Raw genomic sequence first — 13,476 nt, forward strand, 5'->3', positions numbered from 1 at the left:
CAACTAGGTTTAGCGTCAGGACAACTAGGGTTAGAGTCAGGACAACTAGGGTTAGCGTCAGGACAACTAGGGTTAGCGTCAGGACAACTAGGTTTAGCGTCAGGACAACTAGGGTTAGCGTCAGGACAACTAGGGTTAGCGTCAGGACAACTAGGGTTAGCGTCAGGACAACTAGGGTTAGCGTCACGACAACTAGGGTTAGCGTCAGGACAACTAGGGTTAGCGTCAGTACAACTAGGGTTAGCGTCAGGACAACTAGGGTTAGCGTCACAACTAGGGTTAGCGTCAGGACAACTAGGGTTAGCGTCACGACAACTAGGGTTAGCGTCAGGACAACGAGGGTTAGTGTCAGGACAACTAGGGTTAGCGTCAGGACAACTAGGGTTAGCGTCAGGACAACTAGGGTTAGCGTCAGGACAACTAGGGTTAGCGTCAGGACAACTAGGGTTAGCGTCACAACTAGGGTTAGCGTCAGGACAACTAGGGTTAGCGTCACGACAACTAGGGTTAGCGTCAGAACAACTAGGGTTAGCGTCAGGACAACTAGGGTAAGCGTCAGGACAACTAGAGTTAGCGTCAGGACAACTAGGGTTAGCGTCAGGACAACTAGGGTTAGCGTCACAACTTGGGTTAGCGTCAGGACAACTAGGGTTAGCGTCACGACAACTAGGGTTAGCGTCAGAACAACTAGGGTTAACGTCAGGACAACTAGGGTTAGCGTCAGGACAACTAGGGTTAGCGTCAGGACATGTAGGGTTAGCGTCAGTACAACTAGGGTTAGCGTCAGGACAACTAGGGTTAGCGCCAGGACAACTAGGGTTATCGTCAGGACAACTAGGGTTAGCGCCAGTACAACTAGGGTTAGCATCAGGACAACTAGGGTTAGCGTCACGACAACTAGGGTTAGCGTCAGAACAACTAGGGTTAGCGTCAGGACAACTAGGGTTAGCATCAGGACAACTGGGTTTAGCGTCAGGACAACTAGGGTTAGAGTCAGGACAACTAGGGTTAGCGTCAGGACAACTAGGGTTAGCGTCAGGACAACTAGGGTTAGCGTCAGGACAACTAGGGTTAGCGTCACGACAACTAGGGTTAGCGTCAGGACAACTAGGGTTAGCGTCAGGACAACTAGGGTTAGCGTCAGGACAACTAGGGTTAGCGTCACAACTAGGGTTAGCGTCAGGACAACTAGGGTTAGCGTCAGGACAACTAGGGTTAGCGTCAGGACAAGTAGGGTTAGCGTCAGGACAAGTAGGGTTAGCGTCAGGACAAGTAGGGTTAGCGTCAGGACAACTAGGGTTAGCGTCAGGACAACTAGGGTCAGCGTCAGGACAACTAGGGTTAGCGTCAGGACTACTAGGGTTAGCGTCAGGACAACTAGGGTTAGCGTCACGACAACTAGGGTTAGCGCCAGGACAACTATCGTTAGCTTCAGGACAACTAGGGTTAGCGCCAGGACAACTAGGGTTAGCGTCAGGACAACTAGGGTTAGCGTCAGGACAACTAGGGTTAGCATCAGGACAACTAGGTTTAGCGTCAGGACAACTAGGGTTAGAGTCAGGACAACTAGGGTTAGCGTCAGGACAACTAGGGTTAGCGTCAGGACAACTAGGGTTAGCGTCACGACAACTAGGGTTAGCGTCAGGACAACTAGGGTTAGCGTCAGGACAACTAGGGTTAGCGTCAGAACAACTAGGGTTAGCGTCAGGACAACTAGGGTTAGCGTCAGGACAAGTATGGTTAGCGTCAGGACAAGTAGGGTTAGCGTCAGGACAACTAGGGTTAGCATCAGGACAACTAGGGTTAGCGTCAGGACAACTAGGGTTAGCGTCAGGACAAGTAGGGTTAGCGTCAGGACAACTATGGTTAGCGTCAGGACAACTAGGGTTAGCGTCAGGACAAGTAGGGTTAGCGTCAGGACAACTAGGGTTAGCGTCAGCACAGCTAGGGTTAGCGTCAGGACAACTAGGGTTAGCGTCAGGACATGTAGGGTTAGCGTCAGGACAACTAGGGTTAGCATCAGGACAACTAGGGTTAGCGTCAGGACAACTAGGGTTAGCGTCACGACAACTAGGGTTAGCGCCAGGACAACTAGGGTTAGCGTCAGGACAACTAGGGTTAGCGTCAGGACAACTAGGGTTAGCGCCAGGACAACTAGGGTTAGCGTCAGGACAACTAGGGTTAGCGTCAGGACAACTAGGGTTAGCGTCAGAACAACTAGGGTTAGCATCAGGACAACTAGGGTTAGCATCAGGACAACTAGGTTTAGCGTCAGGACAACTAGGGTTAGAGTCAGGACAACTAGGGTTAGCGTCAGGACAACTAGGGTTAGCGTCAGGACAACTAGGTTTAGCGTCAGGACAACTAGGGTTAGCGTCAGGACAACTAGGGTTAGCGTCAGGACAACTAGGGTTAGCGTCACGACAACTAGGGTTAGCGTCAGGACAACTAGGGTTAGCGTCAGTACAACTAGGGTTAGCGTCAGGACAACTAGGGTTAGCGTCACAACTAGGGTTAGCGTCAGGACAACTAGGGTTAGCGTCACGACAACTAGGGTTAGCGTCAGGACAACGAGGGTTAGTGTCAGGACAACTAGGGTTAGCGTCAGGACAACTAGGGTTAGCGTCAGGACAACTAGGGTTAGCGTCACGACAACTAGGGTTAGCGTCAGGACAACTAGGGTTAGCGTCACGACAACTAGGGTTAGCGTCAGGACAACTAGGGTTAGCGTCACGACAACTAGGGTTAGCGTCAGGACAACTAGGGTTAGCGTCAGGACAACTAGGGTTAGCGTCAGGACATGTAGGGTTAGCGTCATTACAACTAGGGTTAGCGTCAGGACAACTAGGGTTAGCTTCAGGACAACTAGGGTTAGCGTCACGACAACTAGGGTTAGCGCCAGGACAACTAGGGTTAGCGTCAGGACAACTAGGGTTAGCGCCAGGACAACTAGGGTTAGCGTCAGGACAACTAGGGTTAGCGTCAGGACAACTAGGGTTAGCGTCAGAACAACTAGGGTTAGCGTCAGGACAACTAGGGTTAGCATCAGGACAAATAGGTTTAGCGTCAGGACAACTGGGGTTAGAGTCAGGACAACTAGGGTTAGCGTCAGGACAACTAGGGTTAGCGTCAGGACAACTAGGTTTAGCGTCAGGACAACTAGGGTTAGCGTCAGGACAACTAGGGTTAGCGTCACGACAACTAGGGTTAGCGTCAGGACAACTAGGGTTAGCGTCAGGACAAATAGGGTTAGCGTCACAACTAGGTTTAGCGTCAGGACAACTAGGGTTAGCGTCAGGACAACTAGGGTTAGCGTCAGGACAACTAAGGTTAGCGTCAGGACAACTAGGGTTAGCGTCACGACAACTAGGGTTAGCGTCAGGACAACTAGGGTTAGCATCAGGACAACTAGGGTTAGCGTCAGGACAACTAGGGTTAGCGTCACAACTAGGGTTAGCGTCAGGACAACTAGGGTTAGCGTCACGACAACTAGGGTTAGCGTCAGGACAACGAGGGTTAGTGTCAGGACAACTAGGGTTAGCGTCAGGACAACTAGGGTTAGCGTCAGGACAACTAGGGTTAGCGTCACGACAACTAGGGTTAGCGTCAGGACAACTATTGTTAGCGTCACGACAACTAGGGTTAGCGTCAGGACAACTAGGGTTAGCGTCACGACAACTAGGGTTAGCGTCAGGACAACTAGGGTTAGCGTCAGGACAACTAGGGTTAGCGTCAGGACATGTAGGGTTAGCGTCATTACAACTAGGGTTAGCGTCAGGACAACTAGGGTTAGCTTCAGGACAACTAGGGTTAGCGTCACGACAACTAGGGTTAGCGTCAGGACAACTAGGTTTAGCGTCAGGACAACTAGGGTTAGCGTCAGGACAACTAGGGTTAGCGTCAGGACAACTAGGGTTAGCGTCACGACAACTAGGGTTAGCGTCAGGACAACTAGGGTTAGCGTCACAACTAGGGTTAGCATCAGGACAACTAGGGTTTTCGTCACGACAACTAGGGTTAGCGTCAGGACAACGAGGGTTAGTGTCAGGACAACTAGGGTTAGCGTCAGGACAACTAGGGTTAGCGTCAGGACAACTAGGGTTAGCGTCACGACAACTAGGGTTAGCGTCAGGACAACTAGGGTTAGCGTCACGACAACTAGGGTTAGCGTCAGGACAACTAGGGTTAGCGTCACGACAACTAGGGTTAGCGTCAGGACAACTAGGGTTAGCGTCAGGACAACTAGGGTTAGCGTCACGACAACTAGGGTTAGCGTCAGGACAACTAGGGTTAGCGTCAGGACAACTAGGGTTAGCGTCACGACAACTAGGGTTAGCGTCAGGACAACTAGGGTTAGCGTCACGACAACTAGGGTTAGCGTCAGGACAACTAGGGTTAGCGTCAGGACAACTAGGGTTAGCGTCACGACAACTAGGGTTAGCGTCAGGACAACTAGGGTTAGCGTCAGGACAACTAGGGTTAGCGCCAGGACAACTAGGGTTAGCGCCAGGACAACTAGGGTTAGCACCATTACAACTAGGGTTAGCGCCAGGACAACTAGGGTTAGCGCCAGGACAACTAGGGTTAGCGCCAGGACAACTAGGGTTAGCGCCAGGACAACTAGGTTTACCGCCAGGACAACTAGGGTTAGCGCCAGGTCAACTAGGGTTAGCGTCAGGACAACTAGGGTTAGCGCCAGGACAACTAGGGTTAGCGCCAGGACAACTAGGGTTAGCGTCAGGACAACTAGGGTTAGCGCCAGGACAACTAGGGTTAGCGTCAGGACAACTAGGGTTAGCATCAGGACAACTAGGGTTAGCGTCAGAACAACTAGGGTTAGAGTCAGGACAACTAGGGTTAGCATCAGGACAACTAGGGTTAGCGTCAGGACAACTAGGGTTAGCGTCAGGACAAGTAGGGTTAGCGTCAGGACAAGTAGGGTTAGCGTCACGACAACTAGGGTTAGCGTCAGGACAACTAGGGTTAGCATCAGGACAACTAGGGTTAGCGTCAGGACAACTAAGGTTAGCGTCACAACTAGGGTTAGCGTCAGGACAACTAGGGTTAGAGTCAGGACAACTAGGGATAGCGTCAGGACAACTAGGGTTAGCGTCAGGACAACTAGGGTTAGCGTCACGACAACTAGGGTTTGCGTCAGGACAACTAGGGTTAGCGTCAGGACAACTAGGGTTAGCGTCAGGACAACTAGGGTTAGCATCACGACAACTAGGGTTAGCGTCAGGACAACTAGGGTTAGCGTCACGACAACTAGGGTTAGCGTCAGGACAACTAGGGTTAGCGTCAGGACAACTAGGGTTAGCGTCAGGACAACTAGGGTTAGCATCACGACAACTAGGGTTAGCGTCAGGACAACTAGGGTTAGCGTCACGACAACTAGGGTTAGCGTCAGGACAACTAGGGTTAGCGTCAGGACAACTAGGGTTAGCATCACGACAACTAGGGTTAGCATCACGACAACTAGGGTTAGCGTCAGGACAACTAGGGTTAGCGTCAGGACAACTAGGGTTAGCGTCAGGACAACTAGGGTTAGCGTCACGACAACTAGGGTTAGCGTCAGGACAACTAGGGTTAGCGTCAGGACAACTAGGGTTAGCGTCAGGACAACTAGGGTTAGCGTCGGGACAACTAGGGTTAGCGTCAGGACAACTAGGGTTAGCGTCAGGACAACTAGGGTTAGCGTCACGACAACTAGGGTTAGCGTCACGACAACTAGGGTTAGCGTCAGGACAACTAGGGTTAGCGTCAGGACAACTAGGGTTAGCGTCAGGACAACTAGGGTTACCGTCAGGACAACTAGGGTTAGCATCAGGACAACTAGGGTTAGCGTCAGGACAACTAGGGTTAGCGTCAGGACAACTAGGGTTAGCGTCAGGACAACTAGGGTTAGCTTCAGTACAACTAGGGTTAGCGTCAGGACAACTAGGGTTAGCGTCAGGACAACTAGGGTTAGCGTCAGGACAACTAGGGTTAGCGTCAGGACAACTAGGGTTAGCGTCGGGACAACTAGGGTTAGCGTCAGGACAACTAGGGTTAGCGTCAGGACAACTAGGGTTAGCGTCAGGACAACTAGGGTTAGCGTCACGACAACTAGGGTTAGCGTCAGGACAACTAGGATTAGCGTCACGACAACTAGGGTTAGCGTCACGACAACTAGGGTTAGCGTCAGGACAACTAGGGTTAGCGTCAGGACAACTAGGGTTAGCGTCACGACAACTAGGGTTAGCGTCAGGACAACTAGGGCTAGCGTCAGGACAACTAGGGTTAGCGTCAGGACAACTAGGGTTAGCGTCAGGACAGCTAGGGTTAGCGTCAGGACAACTAGGGTTAGCGTCAGGACAACTAGGGTTAGCGTCATGACAACTAGGTTTAGCGTCAGGACAACTAGGGTTAGCGTCAGGACAACTAGGGTTAGCGTCAGGACAACTAGGGTTAGCGTCACGACAACTAGGGTTAGCGTCAGGACAACTAGGGTTAGCATCACGACAACTAGGGTTAGCGTCAGGACAACTAGGGTTAGCATCAGGACAACTAGGGTTAGCGTCAGGACAACTAGGGTTAGCGTCGGGACAACTAGGGTTAGCGTCGGGACAACTAGGGTTAGCATCCGGACAACTAGGGTTAGCGTCAGGACAACTAGGGTTAGCGTCAGGACAGCTAGGGTTAGCGTCAGGACAACTAGGGTTAGCGTCAGGACAACTAGGGTTAGCGTCACGACAACTAGGGTTAGCGTCAGGACAACTAGGGTTACCGTCAGGACAACTAGGGTTAGCATCAGGACAACTAGGGTTAGCGTCAGGACAACTAGGGTTAGCATCAGGACAACTACGGTTAGCGTCAGGACAACTAGGGTTAGCGTCAGGACAACTAGGGTTAGCTTCAGTACAACTAGGGTTAGCATCAGGACAACTAGGGTTAGCGTCAGGACAACTAAGGATAGCATCACGACAACTAGGGTTAGCGTCAGGACAACTAGGGTTAGCGTCAGGACAACTAGGGTTAGCGTCAGGACAACTAGGGTTAGCGTCGGGACAACTAGGGTTAGCGTCGGGACAACTAGGGTTAGCGTCAGGACAACTAGGGTTAGCGTCAGGACAACTAGGGTTAGCGTCAGGACAACAAGGGTTAGCGTCAGGACAACTAGGGTTAGCGTCACGACAACTAGGGTTAGCGTCAGGACAACTAGGGTTAGCGTCAGGACAACTAGGGTTAGCGTCAGGACAACTAGGGTTACCGTCAGGACAACTAGGTTAGCGTCAGGACAACTAGGGTTAGCGTCAGGACAACTAGGGTTACCGTCAGGACAACTAGGGTTAGCGTCAGGACAACTAGGGTTAGCTTCAGTACAACTAGGGTTAGCGTCAGGACAACTAGGGTTAGCGTCAGGACAACTAGGGTTAGCGTCAGGACAACTAGGGTTAGCGTCGGGACAACTAGGGTTAGCGTCAGGACAACTAGGGTTAGCGTCAGGACAACTAGGGTTAGCGTCAGGACAACTAGGGTTAGCGTCAATACAACTAGGGTTAGCGTCAGGACAACTAGGGTTAGCGTCAGGACAACTAGGGTTAGCGTCACGACAACTAGGGTTAGCGTCAGGAGAACTAGGATTAGCGTCACGACAACTAGGGTTAGCGTCACGACAACTAGGGTTAGCGTCAGGACAACTAGGGTTAGCGTCAGGACAACTAGGGTTAGCGTCACGACAACTAGGGTTAGCGTCAGGACAACTAGGGCTAGCGTCAGGACAACTAGGGTTAGCGTCAGGACAACTCAGGTTAGCGTCAGGACAGCTAGGGTTAGCGTCAGGGGACAACTAGGGTTAGCGTCAGGACAACTAGGGTTAGCGTCATGACAACTAGGTTTAGCGTCAGGACAACTAGGGTTAGCGTCAGGACAACTAGGTTAGCGTCAGGACAACTAGGGTTAGCGTCACGACAACTAGGGTTAGCGTCAGGACAACTAGGGTTAGCGTCACGACAACTAGGGTTAGCGTCAGGACAACTAGGGTTAGCGTCAGGACAACTAGGGTTAGCGTCAGGACAACTAGGGTTAGCGTCGGGACAACTAGGGTTAGCGTCGGGACAACTAGGGTTAGCGTCCGGACAACTAGGGTTAGCGTCAGGACAACTAGGGTTAGTGTCAGGACAACTAGGGTTAGCGTCAGGACAACTAGGGTTAGCGTCACGACAACTAGGGTTAGCGTCACGACAACTAGGGTTAGCGTCAGGACAACTAGGGTTAGCTTCAGTACAACTAGGGTTAGCGTCAGGACAACTAGGTTAGCGTCAGGACAACTAAGGATAGCGTCAGGACAACTAGGGTTAGCGTCAGGACAACTAGGGTTAGCGTCAGGACAACTATTGTTAGCGTCAGGACAACTAGGGTTAGCGTCGGGACAACTAGGGTTAGCGTCGGGACAACTAGGGTTAGCGTCGGGACAACTAGGGTTAGCGTCAGGACAACTAGGGTTAGCGTCAGGACAACTAGGGTTAGCGTCAGGACAACTAGGGTTAGCGTCAGGACAACAAGGGTTAGCGTCACAACAACTAGGGTTAGCATCAGGACAACTAGGGTTAGCGTCAGGACAACTAGGGTTAGCGTCAGGACAACTAGGGTTAGCGTCACGACAACTAGGGTTAGCGTCAGGACAACTAGGGTTAGCGTCACGACAACTAGGGTTAGCGTCAGGACAACTAGGGTTAGCGTCACGACAACTAGGGTTAGCGTCAGGACAACTAGGGTTAGCGTCAGGACAACTAGGGTTAGCGTCACGACAACTAGGGTTAGCGTCACGACAATTAGGGTTAGCGTCACGACAACTAGGGTTAGCGTCAGGACAACTAGGGGTAGCGTCAGGACAACTAGGGTTAGCGTCACGACAACTATGGTTAGCATCACGACAACTAGGGTTAGCGTCAGGACAACTAGGGTTAGCGTCAGGACAACTAGGGTTAGCGTCAGGACAACTAGGGTTGGCGTCAGGACAACTAGGGTTAGCGTCAGGACAAGTAGGGTTAGCGTCAGGACAACTAGGGTTAGCGTCGGGACAACTAGGGTTAGCGTCACGACAACTAGGGTTAGCGTCACGACAACTAGGGTTATCGTCAGGACAACTAGGGTTAGCGTCAGGACAACTAGGGTTAGCGTCAGGACAACTAGGGTTGGCGTCAGGACAACTAGGGTTAGCGTCACGACAACTAGGGTTAGCGTCAGGACAACTAGGGTTAGCGTCGGGACAACTAGGGTTAGCGTCACGACAACTAGGGTTAGCGTCACGACAACTAGGGTTATCGTCAGGACAACTAGGGTTAGCGTCACGACAACTAGGTTAGCGTCAGGACAACTAGGGTTAGCGTCACGACAACTAGGGTTAGCGTCAGGACAACTAGGGTTAGCGTCAGGACAACTAGGGTTAGCGTCACGACAACTAGGGTTAGCGTCAGGACAACTAGGGTTAGCGTCACGACAACTAGGGTTAGCGTCACGACAACTAGGGTTAGCGTCAGGACAACTAGGGTTAGAGTCAGGACAACTAGGGTTAGCGTCAGGACAACTAGGGATAGCGTCAGGACAACTAGGGTTAGCGTCAGGACAACTAGGGTTAGTGTCACAACTAGGGTTAGCGTCAGGACAACTAGGGTTAGAGTCATGACAACTAGGGTTAGCGTCAGGACAACTAGGGTTAGCGTCAGGACAACTAGGGTTAGCGTCAGGACAACTAGGATTAGCGTCACGACAACTAGGGATAGCGTCAGGACAACTAGGGTTAGCGTCAGGACAACTAGGGTTAGCGTCAGGACAACTAGGGTTAGCGTCACGACAACTAGGGTTAGCGTCAGGACAACTAGGGTTAGCGTCACGCCAACTAGGGTTAGCGTCAGGACAACTAGGGTTAGCGTCACGACAACTAGGGTTAGCGTCAGGACAACTAGGGTTAGCGTCAGGACAACTAGGGTTAGCGTCGGGACAACTAGGGTTAGCGTCGGGACAACTAGGGTTAGCGTCGGGACAACTAGGGTTAGCGTCAGGACAACTAGGGTTAGCGTCAGGACAACTAGGGTTAGCGTCAGGACAACTAGGGTTAGCGTCAGGACAACTAGGGTTACCGTCAGGACAACTAGGGTTAGCATCAGGACAACTAGGGTTAGCGTCAGGACAACTAGGGTTAGAGTCAGGACAACTAGGGTTAGCGTCAGGACAACTAGAGTTAGCGTCAGGACAACTAGGGTTAGCGTCAGGACAACTAGGGTTAGTGTCACAACTAGGGTTAGCGTCAGGACAACTAGGGTTAGAGTCAGGACAACTAGGGTTAGCATCAGGACAACTAGGGTTAGCGTCAGGACAACTAGGGTTAGCGTCAGGACAACTAGGGTTAGCGTCAGGACAACTAGGGTTGGCGTCAGGACAACTAGGGTTAGCGTCAGGACAAGTAGGGTTAGCGTCAGGACAACTAGGGTTAGCGTCACGACAACTAGGGTTAGCGTCAGGACAACTAGGGTTAGCGTCGGGACAACTAGGGTTAGCGTCACGACAACTAGGGTTAGCGTCACGACAACTAGGGTTATCGTCAGGACAACTAGGGTTAGCGTCACGACAACTAGGTTAGCGTCAGGACAACTAGGGTTAGCGTCACGACAACTAGGGTTAGCGTCAGGACAACTAGGGTTAGCGTCAGGACAACTAGGGTTAGCGTCACGACAACTAGGGTTAGCGTCAGGACAACTAGGGTTAGCGTCAGGACAACTAGGGTTAGCGTCACGACAACTAGGGTTAGCGTCACGACAACTAGGGTTAGCGTCAGGACAACTAGGGTTAGAGTCAGGACAACTAGGGTTAGCGTCAGGACAACTAGGGATAGCGTCAGGACAACTAGGGTTAGCGTCAGGACAACTAGGGTTAGTGTCACAACTAGGGTTAGCGTCAGGACAACTAGGGTTAGAGTCATGACAACTAGGGTTAGCGTCAGGACAACTAGGGTTAGCGTCAGGACAACTAGGGTTAGCGTCAGGACAACTAGGGTTAGCGTCAGGACAACTAGGATTAGCGTCACGACAACTAGGGATAGCGTCAGGACAACTAGGGTTAGCGTCAGGACAACTAGGGTTAGCGTCAGGACAACTAGGGTTAGCGTCACGACAACTAGGGTTAGCGTCAGGACAACTAGGGTTAGCGTCACGCCAACTAGGGTTAGCGTCAGGACAACTAGGGTTAGCGTCACGACAACTAGGGTTAGCGTCAGGACAACTAGGGTTAGCGTCGGGACAACTAGGGTTAGCGTCGGGACAACTAGGGTTAGCGTCGGGACAACTAGGGTTAGCGTCGGGACAACTAGGGTTAGCGTCAGGACAACTAGGGTTAGCGTCAGGACAACTAGGGTTAGCGTCAGGACAACTAGGGTTAGCGTCAGGACAACTAGGGTTACCGTCAGGACAACTAGGGTTAGCATCAGGACAACTAGGGTTAGCGTCAGGACAACTAGGGTTAGAGTCAGGACAACTAGGGTTAGCGTCAGGACAACTAGAGTTAGCGTCAGGACAACTAGGGTTAGCGTCAGGACAACTAGGGTTAGTGTCACAACTAGGGTTAGCGTCAGGACAACTAGGGTTAGAGTCAGGACAACTAGGGTTAGCATCAGGACAACTAGGGTTAGCGTCAGGACAACTAGGTTAGCGTCAGGAAAACTAGGGTTAGCGTCAGGACAACTAGGGTTAGCGTCACGACAACTAGGGATAGCGTCAGGACAACTAGGGTTAGCGTCAGGACAACTAGGGTTAGCGTCAGGACAACTAGGGTTAGCGTCACGACAACTAGGGTTAGCGTCAGGACAACTAGGGTTAGCGTCACGACAACTAGGGTTAGCGTCAGGACAACTAGGGTTAGCGTCAGGACAACTAGGGTTAGCGTCACGACAACTAGGGTTAGCGTCAGGACAGCTAGGGTTAGCGTCAGGACAACTAGGGTTAGCGTCACGACAACTAGGGTTAGCGTCACGAAACTAGGGTTAGCGTCAGGACAACTAGGGTTAGCGTCAGGACAACTAGGGTTAGCGTCAGGACAACTAGGGTTAGCGTCACGACAACTAGGGTTAGCGTCAGGACAACTAGGGTTAGCGTCAGGACAACTAGGGTTAGCGTCGGGACAACTAGGGTTAGCGTCGAGACAACTAGGGTTAGCGTCGGGACAACTAGGGTTAGCGTCAGGACAACTAGGGTTAGCGTCAGGACAACTAGGGTTAGCGTCAGGACAACTAGGGTTAGCTTCAGTACAACTAGGGTTAGCGTCAGGACAACTAGGGTTAGGGTCAGGACAACTAGGGTTAGCGTCAGGACAACTAGGGTTAGCGTCGGGACAACTAGGGTTAGCGTCGGGACAACTAGGGTTAGCGTCAGGACAACTAGGGTTAGCGTCAGGACAACTAGGGTTAGCGTCAGGAAAACTAGGGTTAGCATCAGGAAAACTAGGGTTAGCGTCACAACAACTAGGGTTAGCGTCAGGACAACTAGGGTTAGCGTCAGGACAACTAGGGTTAGCGTCAGGACAACTAGGGTTAGCGTCAGGACAACTAGGGTTACCGTCAGGACAACTAGGGTTAGCGTCAGGACAACTAGGGTTAGCATCAGGACAACTAGGGTTAGCTTCAGTACAACTAGGGTTAGCGTCAGAACAACTAGGGTTAGCGTCAGGACAACTAAGGTTAGCGTCAGGACAACTAGGGTTAGCATCAGGACAACTAGGGTTAGCGTCAGGATAACTATTGTTAGCGTCAGGACAACTAGGGTTAGCGTCAGGACAACTAGGGTTAGCGTCGGGACAACTAGGGTTAGCGTCGGGACAACTAGGGTTAGCGTCAGGACAACTAGGGTTAGCGTCGGGACAACTAGGGTTAGCGTCAGGACAACTAGGGCTAGCGTCAGGACAACTAGGGTTAGCGTCAGGACAACTAGGGTTAGCGTCAGGACAACTAGGGTTTTTCCCGTCAACGCTGCTGATGCTTTTCAACCGTGCAGGTGGCGTCCTTATGGCTGCCTCAACCCCTGTGATGCCGTATAGAAGATATGGGTGAATATATCCAGGTTTGAATAGTTCCAGCAGCACTACAGGTGATTTTCCTAGAGCGGAAGCTCATCAACCGCTCGGCTGATGGTACCTGGATGTGTGCAGCGGAAAGGAAGATCACCTCCGGTGCAGATGCAAGGACTTAAAAGCTCCGTTTGGCTGCGGGAAATGTGTCGCTATGAAGCGGTAAGTAAAAGTCATCCGTCGCCCACATATAGGTGTATGTAACTGCCACACAAGGCTGCGGCGGACCCCATGTTGCAGGGTTGTAAAACCGCGGTGATCGTTTGTATTATTTCCCCACAGCCACCAACGTACACCGCTGACATGCCCCATATGCCACAGGGTGACGAAATACCTGTCCACACATCTGAGAAGGGTGTGCATGAGGTCCGAAAGCAA

Source organism: Phyllobates terribilis, unplaced genomic scaffold, assembly GCF_046119375.1.
Source record: "Phyllobates terribilis strain yellow unplaced genomic scaffold, ASM4611937v1 Scaffold_388__1_contigs__length_1821495, whole genome shotgun sequence".
In the NCBI taxonomy this organism is placed as follows: Eukaryota; Metazoa; Chordata; class Amphibia; order Anura; family Dendrobatidae; genus Phyllobates; species Phyllobates terribilis.